General features: G+C 36.0%; 1 pseudogene; it reads right to left on the bottom strand.

The window, feature by feature from the left end:
• Window positions 1–2,540: 2,540 nt before the first annotated feature.
• LOC140853700 (uncharacterized) lies at window positions 2,541–13,183 on the bottom strand (annotated as a pseudogene).
• Window positions 13,184–13,466: the final 283 nt, after the last annotated feature.

Here is a 13,466-nt window from a genome sequence, read left to right as displayed (position 1 = left end):
TTTTGACTGGCTTCAGCAAGTAGGTGAGGTTAGGTGAGTGATATCGTGCTTGTTATTAGGAGATTAGGCTTAAACATATTAATGGGGCTGTCCCATGGCCAGATTTATATTGACTAGCCTGGATTTAGGCTGGTCTATCCCAGGATTCTGGATTTAATTTCCGGTGATCTTATAAGAAATAGTGATATTTATATTATTTTCATGTTGGAAACCAAAAAAGTTTCAAATAATGTGGGGATAAGATATGACGGGAGAAAAAGCTGTAGGCAACTAGGCATGGACTTTGAACTTTTCTGAAAGGCAAGTCTTCACATATTGGGATCCTCTGCGGTGCATCTTTTGCTATGGGTATAGTTTTCTATGGGTACCATCAGTTGATAGCATTGAAAGATGATTAATTTGATGGGTTTTGTGATTCCATCAAACCAGGATGTGAGAACCAGCCAGCCATCCTGCTATGCTAATAGTTTTTTCCTTGGTCAATTAAGAGCCAGAGTTTGAATGAAGAGATCCTCCCCTGGATCATGGGAATTTGCACACTAAGAGAGACCCATAATTGAGTGTGGTTCATCTATTCCCCAATAGGAAGATGATAAGCTTCACATGAGTCGTTCTATAAAAGTTTGTGATTAAGAACATAATCTCTAGCTAGAGTGCAACTTCAAATTGGAGAGAATTCAAACTCATTAAATAATGTATATATTAATGATGGAGAGTGATGAAAAATGCTAGGAGATTTTATTTTGTGAGAAACAAAGTTCACCATTTCAATTTAGTGGTGGCATGGCATATCATGATTCTTTAAGTGCATTTCTTTTTCTTTATTAGATAACTGCAGTAGGTGTAATATGAAAGGAAGAAGTCAATCTTCAACAAAAGAAGCCAACCTGATCTGCGTTGATCACATGCCACGCACCGACCTTTTCCTCCCACTAAATTGTTTATTCCTCGCAGAAGAATATGACATCTTCCATTCTTGAACCCTTGTATTCTACGTTCTTGGACCCCTTAATTTGGGAACACCTACTTCCCAGAAGTCTAAGCTAGTAACGTGCACGGTGGTTTTGGGTTACAAACTTCTTGCCAGACTTTGGGACTCCAATCTGACTAATTACCATCATGGAATAACTGGCATCGTAACAATTGTAACTTGGCTATTATCCATCCCACTACGACAGTTTAGGTGTCAACCGCGGCTATATTTGACATTTTAGGTCTTCAGCCAGATAATTAAAAAAAAAAATCAAAAATTCATACCAGCCAGACAAATATTAACGCTATTTACATTATTATCTGTAATTCTCCATTATGACTGTTGATAATAATAGCCATCATTTTGTTCCAACTAAATCTCATTGGGGGGATATTTGGTGATCCAACTAGGATCACCACGGTAATCTAATATCATTGGTGATCCAAATGCTAGGATAGTCTGATCCTTATGGATCAAAAATCACTATGTTTAGTTGGCCATAGTGCAATGATTAAAAATCTTCATATATGTACAAGTAACTTATTTGGTATGCTACAGAAATACAAGATCATCAACCATATAATACTAAAAATATCCCGAACATATTTCGGATGAAAAAGAAAAAAAACCTCGGATTACCATGATTGGGTTAAGAAAATAAAATCACCGCTTTATGTCATCCTCTCAACAAAAAAAACTAAGTGCTGGAATTGAAGATTGGGACAGAAAAAATTTTAGAAAAATATCTAATAAATTTTTCGTGTTTCTAATCACCACGAAAAAAAAAGAAAGAATTTTCTTCTCTTTCTGTGCATAAATAATATTGCATACACACCCGAAAACATATTGCAGCAGAAAAAAAAAATTTCCTCTTCTATGAAGTCTCTTGACTACGATAGTATTTTGATTAACATATTTTAATACAAGATCACCGTAATAGAATGATGTTGGATACCCATCCTTAAGAATGGATTTCCTACTACTGTGTTGGACAATAATTTGAATAGAAGTGATTTAAAATCACTGTCACATAGAATCAATATGGTACAATAAAATACGGTAATCTCATCACTTCATCAATATCACCCTTGATTTTAAATGGATCATCTCATACCAAATATCCCCTTAATGGCTAATCTGGACAAATAACGGTCATTACTTTCATCATAACAGAAGAACACCTCTGCATGGTCCTTGGAGGATATTGGCATTACATGAGTTATCCAGGGGAGCTGGTTTGGGTCAGAATGAGTGTGATTACTTGGTGCATCAGATTTTGAGAGCGCATGGTCTTGTCTAGTTCAACTTGACCTTGAGCATCCACAGTTACATAGCTTGGGTCCGACATCTAAGTTTGGTTTGGGTTTGAATCATGCAGGATAAATAGGTCAGCCTGGTTCATGGAGGTCAACCCAAAGACAGGTATAGATCGAACGATCCCAACCAAACATGACCTGACTCATCTCCATCCCTCGACAAGAGTGTCCACCAGGATTCTAAGTTGGGAAAGGTGTCATAGGTAAGAGAACATGAAAAAAAACCTAGTAGCAGTATTAACACAATCATCTACTTAGAATATTTATCAGATGATAACTACAATATTTTTCACTACTATCAGAAGAATAAATAAATTATAGAGCTATTCTACTGGAGCAAGGAAAGCTATGGGTCTGTTATAACAAAAAAACAATGCTATGGCTTCCCATATTTAGATATCAATTTCCCAAAGAGATTCTTATAACACACAAAATCTAGATAAAAAACAATGAAAAAAGTAAGCCATTAAAAGCTGTTTCTTTCATGGATATCCCTAGTTATCATCACCACCACTACTTTGGGATTCATCCTCTTCTTCGCCATATATCATTTCGTCGATGTCTTCCTCTTCATTGTCATCTTCATCCTCCTCTTCACCTCCATCACTATAGTGCTCAGACAATGGTGCTTGAATTGTATTCTCTTTAGCTTTATCAATCTAAAAAATGGAGATTATATATCAGCCATGTTCCATGATCATAAGAAATTTACCTGAGATTAGAAAAGAATAATCCATTACAACCTGTGTCATGATCAGCCAAAAACGACCAGATAGCTTTAATAAAGGTTCTGTTGCAGCACACTTTAATCTTGTCATCTGTGATAGAGAAGGGTTAGAGATTTATCTTCTATTTTCATGCAACGCAAGGATTTTACAGAAGCAAAAAAAGCATACAATGCTGAGGTGCAATAAAATGCTACAGTATAAGAGTGGACTGAAAACTTTCAGACAAGACAGCCTAAATTTACTTCCTGAATGGTTTGGTGAAGTTTGCAGAAATATTGACCCATCAAGATGCAATAACATTTTGAATTCAAATGTCAGATAAACTGCAAATGTTGACAACACAAAATAATGCAGAAAATCTGAGTAGAACTCACAATTGAAATGTCCTTAATGGGAAACTCAAAAGGATAAAATGCGGACCGTTGTACCAAACAGAGCTGAGTGAAGAAACTAAATTGTTCAAAGACAATCGACAAGGCCTAACAATACATTTCACACATTATACTTAATCCAGAAAAAGATACTGTACATTTATGGAAACATTAGTCGGGGAACCCAATGTATTATGACTCCAATAACAACCTTTTCTCGTTCTGGGGCTCTAACAATGGGTCACAACTGTTATCTGGACTTAATGAAGCTATAAAACTGAAAGATCACAAAAATATCTGTTTGGAAACCAATTGTTTCCTTAATCGCACTCTAAAATAGACAATCAAGATATCAGGAACTCAAATAGATAAACTAATCATTTTTCCAGATCAAAGCATCTTGATAAGATTGTAGCTTTTAGTAAAACATGTTAACCAACAAGCTACCATCAGTTCTCTCTCTGCAAACATGTAACTGATGCCTTGAGATAACAAAACCAGCAAGCTAAAAGCAATCAGATATCTATTTCCTTCATTTATTTCTATTGCAAGGCTTCTAATATTTGTTTCACTTTTGCTTCCCCTTGTTATAAATGCTCAAAAATCCTCATGTATCTTCAAGATACTAAGTTCTTACACCAAGTGATCCTATAGGTACTGCCTCAAAACTCAAAAGACTTCTATTCGTTAATCCACAGTTGCTGACCTAGGTCCTAAACACACTGCACCCACGGACATAAGTACAACAAACCATGTATTCATCATGCAAAGCACAATAAATGATGAAATTCTATCTGCAGTACCATCAGCAAAACAGAAGGATCATTCAAGAGGAAGAAAACATATCCGGGCACCCCAAAGTCACCAAGATTTCACAAGCCCATTAGATGCTAAATAAACAAATTCAAGATGCCATTCTATATGATGATTAACCATAAAAACTGGAAATGCCAAAAATGTACATAAAAACAAATAACAAAACCAATATCATGTCAGGAAACATAAAGTAGCACACAACATGCATCACTTGTATAAGAGCCAGCATAAAGATAAAAAGAATACCTTTTGCAAGCCATCAAGAAGTTGCACAGATGAGCCTTGAGAAATGATAAAATGCCCATGGTTGACTAAAATATGGTATATCCATGGAATAGCATGCTTTACATTGGCTGATCTGTTAAAGAAAGAATCATCAATCATCATGTAAGAACCTATCTATTATTTGACATGCAATTAAATATACATTTATTGCTGTAAAAACCAAAAAAAGAATGTTAGAAGAAAAATAGTAAGCTACAAGTTATTGGCAACCATGAAGAAAGAATTGGCTTCAACACCAATTTTAAAGCCTAACCACAGCAGCCACCAAACTTGTTGCATTGATTCCAACCTAAAATTTACAGTTCAAAAAGGCCTAGAGGTAAAATTATCAATGATTTTAGCTTCTTCAACATGTTACATATCAGTGACATTTCTCAATAATAATCTTTTTCTGGGTTAAAATTACTTATGCATGATAAATGGTGTCAAAAAGGAAATGGTCGCAGAATAACTACTGCTAATCATATTACCCACCCAAAATAAGTCAAAAAATAACATCATATTCCCTAACATTTATACATAAGCAGGTTCTCGATAATGTTTTTTTTCCCTGGATGGGATTAAAATTACTTGCTCATCATAAATGGTGTCAGAAAGGAAATGGTCACAGAATAACTACTGCTTATCATATTACTCACTCAAAAAAAAAGGCAAAAAATAACATTATTTCATCCCATTTTAATGCCTAAACCAATATCAGGGAGCAAGTGGACTGAAGTGAAAGTGACATGCTAATAGAAACAACAGGCAGTTAATGCTCATACATGTTATAAGCAGCCATCCATTGGAAGCCAACAACAGGAATATAATTGCTTGTACATAAGAAGAAAAAGTTTCTTTGCACAACTAAATTCAGGTCAACAAGCCATAACTGTACTTTCGACTTGCACACAGGAACCAAAAAATTGTAGTTTAACAAGAAAGAGCACATCCTAAGGACCCCTGAAAGATGAATGAACAATGATGCTGTGTATCAATCTTCACAGTGGTCTAATCGCATGCAAATGCAGTAGAGTCTTCTCTGTTGAAAAGGATTCTGTGAAGCAAGTTAACAATGTACTCTGCTGACAGCAGCTTTTTTCTGTAATATTCTCGATGGGAAAAGCAAAATCCCAATAAATATTTAGTTGAAACAATTTAAGTTCTGTAACACTGATGGCACTGCAATTACGTACTATGTAGCATTTAAAGTCAGTGAATGCATGTAATGCATTGATTTGGCATTGTTAGGGTTAAAATTAAATATATCATGTAATATAATTGATGAATAAATTACGCTCGATTCTAATTGATGCCTACCTCCAGAAGGTTCCTTCAAAAAAATAGAGATAGGGAGTTTGTCATCTTCATCTGTCATCATTACTCTTTTGAGAAGAGAAGGCAGAGTTGAGTTCGAGGGATGAAAAATTCAACTCAAACATTTATGTTATAATATTAACAAATATAAATTTGATTACACCCAAAAATGTAGAAAAGAAATTCATATACCTTGTTTTCAATGCAGCAACCAAGATTTCAAGGAATTTGTAAGCATCACTGGAGCTCATGGACAAGACATGCACCCTTATCTAGTGATAAAGAATAAGATGAAATCAGTACTTACTAGTGGATTCTTACAAAATATTAACATGAATGATGTTTGAAATCTCTAATGAGTCAATAAAAAGACTAGTCATGACAAGCCACCTAGTCAATGTTATTATTTACCTATTTTAGGAGGGACAAACTTTCTTTGCTGACATATTAGCATCAACTGACAAGTGGCCACCACCGAACACATTCATAGCAGCTTTAACAGGACTACTAGGATAGCTTTGATTGCTGAGATCAGCTTTACTACCAAGAATCCCTGCTGCTCTCAGCGTATCCTCTAGACATACAACATCATCCTCTTCCATTCTTTGCAGGCTAACTGCATGAGCCAACAACAATAAGCAAAATAGATCAAGTTTCAAGTCCGTACATGACAATTAAAATAGAGACAAACACATCTTTTAGCATAAACCAAATAAAGAGAGACACATTTAGTTTTCATCAGGAATTCAGAAGGAAATACAACCAACAATTAATAACCACAGATAACTAAGTTTCATAACACCAAGGTAATCAACATTATAACTAGCTATTACAATGCTTTCCAGGTGACAGACTTCATGCATACAATAACTCCTATGGTTGGAGTTATATGTGAAAACATGGACCATTAGCACTCTGCCAACACATATGCAGCCACATCAGCACAAAGACCACTCAATTAATTGGACATGTGTAGGTATAGCACGACTTTGATGGGAAGATAGCAGTTAATGGAATGCTTGCTAGCAAATAGTTCCAACTGATTATTTAAGTACTAAAGAAGAAGGAAAATGAGGTATCACACCTTTCACTGAGAAGCAGAAATATGCTAGAAGGTAAAATATAAACTTAAAAAAAAAAACAAATTGAAAAAAATAAAGAACAATGATTGGTCCATGTTGTAGGCCAAAGCCATAACAAGCCAACGGCATTCAAAAGGGGCTTATTAACGAGGACGAGGGACATGGCAAACAATGTTTAACAGAGTCGAACTTGAAAATAGCAAGCACCTGAAAGAGTAATGTCAGCTAAAACTAGTCTTGGAATTTCTGTCTATGATAAACTACGATAAATCTTTCAACTCCCCTCTTTCTACAGTATCCACCATAATGCTTGTGGCAGTTGGTGACAAATTCTTGTTTAAACTGAACTAAACAGAAACATGGCAAATATGGCTCAATCCACACTTAAGGAGGAAGACTTTATATGAATTGGATGTTGCAGACCCTCCAAGGAAGAATAAGATGGGGATGGCTTGTTTCCTCATCATATAAATATATAGCAAATGACAAGTTGCATCCACACCACTACCTGTCTTGCTTGGATTGTCCCAAGGAGAGGCCAATAACAAAATACATTGGGAGATGGCAAATTAGGGAGCTTATTCTTCCAACATAATGTGATCTGTCTTCCATTATGCCACAAAACCAAAATAATAGTCATTGCTCCATCTAGAATGGCAAATGACCACTGACATCGTTGCTTTCAGAATGTTAGCTCTCATAAGTCTAGATTTCCACTATTCCCTAACCTTACATGAAGCTTGTTATCATTTACTTCAACATGTTGGTCGAAGTATCATGTTTCCCCTCCACTCTTCACCCAAAAAAAAGAAAAGAAAAAAACACATTTTAGTCCAACTAGAAAGCAGCTCAAAACCCAACTTTCTCTCCCTCAACAAGAAAATGTTCTGAAAACAATGATGTAGAACCATCCTGACCATCCCAAAATCAAGATATGGAAAATAAAGTTTTACAATGTACAGAAAAAGACTTCACCTATGCATTTCGACCTATCATTTAAGCCAAATATAGACGATACTGCCCCCTGACCCCTTACTTGATTCCTGAAGCCCTCTGTCACTACCTATTATCTATAGCCTTTTGCTAATAATCCCATTATTAACTTTCAGCTTTCTGTTACCTTGACTAAGTTAACCAGATTGACTCCCTACATTCCACACAGAGGTGCACACACCCAGACACCCTCCAAATATTCCAAAGATGTATTGGAAAATGTAGAAACCATAGACAATGTAAATGAACTCACCCTGCAAACATTCCAAAGATGAATTGGGAGATGTAAAATCCATGGACAGTCAAGCTAAACTGAAGGTAATAATCCAAGACATGGCAAGAACAACTATATACGAGTTTTGGTTAACCTATGCGCACCCATTCAAGGTTACTTCTCCTATACATACTCCCATACCCCACTTGCATCATGCATGCACAAAACCCGACAGCTGCAAAGGCATGCATGCCTCCACCTACCGTAATAATCCAAGACATGGCAAGAACAACTATATATGGGTTTTGGTTAACCTATGCGCACCCATTCAAGGTTACTTCTCCTATACATACTCCCATACCCCACTTGCATCATGCATGCACAAAACCCGACAGCTGCAAAGGCATGCATGCCTCCACCTACCCCTGCCCACAGCTACACACACATGCATCATGTAGCATTACGTGCTACCTACTACTAGCAGTAATTGCCACCTAAGACCATGAGAAATAATTCCATCATATCTAGGATCCGAGATACTACAGAACTAATATACTTAATCCAACAATATTACCAAATTTCAATGGTCATCTAGGTAATGAAATTTGCCGGGCATGCATGAAAATTGAATAATGAACATACAAAAATCATGCGTATAATGGAATAAATATGCTAATACTTGATTATTTAAATGCACCTCTATGAAATGATAGCTGGAAATAAATTGACATCAAACTGGTATGGTAACTATCATAATAAACAAAAACCAAACTACCTCTATTATCTGTAAGCAAAATTTTGTTTTTATTGCTAACAGAATCAGCCATTGTATTCTTCATATCTGCAACCAAATGTGTCACAGAATGCTTCCTTTTTTTGTCATGACCATGAAGCTTTGGAAGTGGCAGTACAGCATCTTCTGCATTTGCACGGTCTCGTGTGGTGACTGTTCCTGAAATATAAAAGTATTAGTGTCATTATCTGAGGCAGGTGTCCAACAAAAAGAGGAACAAGAAAAACAGAGATCATATCATAAATACCAGCACATGTTTCTAATGGTTAATTCAAGCAAATGGCACTTTAACATCTTGGATCTAAAATAAGTTCTCATCGTACCTAAACTCTCTTGTTAATTATGACTATTTAAATGAAAATATTTTTAAATTGTGTATGTTGTACCTTTGGTTTCGGTAGCTTGAGCTTTCTGACTGATGGAAGACTTGTCCATTGGTAAAAGAACCCCACTTTGAGATGTACTGAAATTTATGCTTGCACCATACTGTACCAAGACTTTCTCAAATATTGGCTTTATCAGGGAACCATAGGCAATGAAAACTTGCCCAGAAGCAGGTTTGAGTATGCCTTGAAATTTTGCAGCATATACTGCCACGCCCTTGTTATTTCTTGCAAGGAAGGGATCAATAGACAATGAAATCTTGGTAGGCTTACTATTTCGCAAGTCCTCAATGCTAGTTCCATGCCAGAAATAACAGAGACCCATCTCAGAGATGGCCAAAACATATAAACCTGCACTGTCAGTGCCCTCAATATCTGAGCCCTTGCTGTCCAGAGAGATGGATGGATGCTCCATTGAAAGACTACAACTAACAGACTGTTTTTTGCCACTACCTATTTTCCAGATGGCAACATATCTTTCACCAACTCCAGATGATAAGATATACTTTCCATCTTCACTGAAAATCATGCATCAGACAGCCACCTGTACAAGCTCAGATTCAGCACAGTTATTCTATAGCAGATGCAATGACAGATAAGAACGACCCATAATAAGGAAGCATTGAATATAGAGATTTCAGAGGAGATAGATAAAAGGAGAAAAGAATAGAAGAAAGAGAAAAGGAATAAAGGATACTGAGTCTCACACACCGGGTGTCCAGAAAGCTTTGGTATCTTTCTGTTATCTGAGCAATTGAAAACCTTCAACTGAGCAGCAGCAGTGGCCGACATCTTACCATCTGATTAGGAGACATAATTAGCTGACCAGTGTCTACATTAAACTGTTTCTAGCTCCCAGTAAAGCATGAATATATAACTCAATGAATATCAAACACTTTACACACCTGCTGATCATAAAATTGGAAAGAGAACATTGGCTGAAGATGTTCCGCAGACATTCTCAAATGCAGATAAACATATATACATGAGACGTAATACATCATAAACCCACTAATCATAGCTCTGGTTATCAGAGTAGTCAGTTTTCAAATAATGGGCCATAAATAGAAGAATCGATAAACCTATTTTCCCATACTTGTGCTCAGAATGGTAAATCAAATTTTCCAGTAGTTGAGTGGCATATTCAAAAAGAGAAAACAGCATTCTTGGATTAGCAAATGTACTTCTGGGAGTACAAATACCAAACGTTGAACTCAAAAGAAGAAATTTATGTAGTTTGCAGTTTATTTTTTCAAAACATTCAAGTATCTTGGTTGAATTTTAAGATACGTCCATCTACTGTTTGACAAACAAAATAACACCAGTTTGTTCAAGGAAACAACTTAACGATATAATACCTGCAGAGATAGACAACGATGATATTGTTTTTGAGGAAGATTTAAATTTGCCGATAGTGCTCCCTGTTTTGGTATCAATCTGGCAAACCATACCATCAATGCCTGCTGTATATGCACACTGATGATATATTGAAAAAGAAACTGCACTAACACCCCTGCCGATTATTAAAAACATACCATTGTTAGTTATTATAAAACCAATAACACTAGAACGTTCATACGAATGCATTCCAAAGAAGAGCATAAATATGAAACTGTTTTCTTATTTCAGTCAAAAATAAATAGTTAAAAACTCATAATTTAAGAGAGAACCCTATACCAGAGTTATCATTTCATATGTAACCCTGGCACTTTTTTGAGTACCACAGTTTTTATGCAAGCTAATCTATTTACAAGTTCTGATTGAGTTGCTCAGAATAGTAGTCAAAATTAGTCATCTCAAAATTAACTCATTGCCAATATATCTAAGTACAAATAACACTATCCTGGAAACCCTACCATGTAAAAGAAACTTTAAGTTATTAAATAGCCTTTGCAAAAGACAAACTAAGAACTAAAATTAGGGTACATATGAAAGAGCATAAAATGAGGGGACCTTTAACTTAGTACTGTTTCCACTTTGGATGCAGCATGGGACAAGAAATTGCTATGTCGGGTTGATGAAGTTGAACATTAGCTGATGGGAAAAGCCTTTTTGTTTGATATAACAGTGAGCCAGTGAGCTTTATTACACGAAATCAAGATAAAGCCATGAATCCTTTTTTGCCTTGCACATATGTGGTTACATTCTCCACAAGTTCTATCAGGTTTCTTAATTCTTGCATGATATCCATTGGTTTGACTAATCAACAAAGAATCTAACATATTTAAATATGTGACAGAGGATAAAAAGATCCTCTTAGATAAGTTTTTGCCACTAACACAATGGAAGAAAACAACTTCAACAAAATCATGTTCCAACTTACTTCTAATTAAGATGCTTCTGCTGCTACCTAAGTGTATAAGCTCATAGAAGAGTTCCGGGGTGTTTGGCAAGAGACTAAAGGTTCTAAAGTGGATTGGCAAACGAACAAGGGGATATATGAGGGACAGCATCCTACAAAGAATATGGTCTTTTTATCTCCATCATCTGCATCTTAGAGCTATTAACTACCTTGGATAAAGCATTCAAGCAGAGCTGGATCTGAGATTTTGCTTTTACTTATGAGATTCAAGGCCTTGATGGCAGATCTGCAGACTAATCTCCATCTCATCTTACTCTCTCCATAGCACATAAACCATGAAGAAGATCACAAGAACATGATTTACGGTGCACTATCTTTCAAGGGAAGATGTCCATGATAAGAGTTGTTGGGCAAATTACATCTCTTGGACTCCGGTATTCCATACGCATACTAGAGGATACAGAATAAAATAAATATATCTACTGATTTTAAGTCAATTAACTGTTCGCTTAGGTTGCACATGTCTATTATCATCCCAGAACTATGGTTCCTTATTTATTGGTTTTGAGCCCACCTACCTCAGCTACATCAACTGGTATTAGATACTAAAGTAAGAGGTTTCTGACACTGATTTTAGCAAACTATAATGTCCATTTCATAAAATTCCCTCTTCCATATACACATTATGCCACTAAACTTGGCTCATTATTATTTAAATCTGTAAATGCTTTTATCCAGCCATATCAACACCAATATTCATGGCATTGGCACTTCAAAGTCCATTAGCTTAAAAGCACAGAGAAAGAAACTCACCCAGGATGACAATCGCTGACTTTCCACCTCAACTGACCTGCAGAGACATCAAGTGCCACAACATCGCCACTCCCAATCCCCAACACCAACAAAGAACTTCCATGCTTTCTTTCTTGTGCACAGCAGAAACCAAATCAATCCCCGAAACCAACAAATAATTCGCATACAATAACAGTGTCTACAAAAAACGGTATCTTTGGGTTTGTGAAGTAAAAAACCTTTCCTTCCAGCTGCACCCACTTCATGCAAGTGTAATCAAGCGAAAGGTGACCGCTTTCGGCTCTGAGAGCATGTTCGAGGCATCAGATGACACTATGTCAGCAAATTCAGCCTGTAATTGACTCTTTACGGTGTCCCATATCTGAAGAACAATACCAAAAAAAATCAAATGTTAAAAGCAACTCGATTTCTCCTTTAATTCCTTTTCAATTGCCCGCGTCTCAAGAATATGAAATCTGACCCAAAAGCGGAAGACCGAGAATCTAGAGCAAAAAAATTGAGAAAGAAGCACACCTTGATTCGGCCATCGCCACAAGTGATAGCAAAGAAATCAGAAGAGGGGCTAAACGCAGTGAGGAGATATCTGAGATTCGGAGGGATCATCCTCCTCCTGAAACCCAATCAAAAGAGTTGGAATTCTAAGGAAGAAAGAAGACACTTTTGCGAAGGGAAACGAGAGGAGACGCACGAATCGAGAGCAAACGATCTCGCGAGGAGGAATCGGAAAAGGCGGTGATCTCTTAAGATTCGTCTCTGTCGCGCACTGTGTTGTTCCCCCCAAAGTCCAAAATCTCACTGTCCTAAAACCTTAAGCTGGGTGCGGTGCATCGCCGGACGATCTCATGGGTAACGGTATAGATTGTCATTATTAAATTATTTAAATTATTATATTTAATATATTTAAATAATATTATAATAAAATTATTAAAAATTTTAATTGATATATTTAATATGAACATCAAATTATCCATCATTTATGACGTGAAGTTAAATTTTTAAAATATTTTCATAAATTTTTATAAAATTTAAAATTATTAAAAAAATAATTTTATTTTTAAAATTTAAATTAAAAATTTTAAAATATATATAGTGAGATGGGAC

The sequence above is a fragment of the Elaeis guineensis genome, chromosome 14 (genome assembly GCF_000442705.2).
Source record: "Elaeis guineensis isolate ETL-2024a chromosome 14, EG11, whole genome shotgun sequence".
Lineage (NCBI taxonomy): Eukaryota > Viridiplantae > Streptophyta > Magnoliopsida > Arecales > Arecaceae > Elaeis > Elaeis guineensis.
Note: the sequence above shows the minus strand (reverse complement) of the source record. Positions and strands in the feature narration are given on the sequence as shown.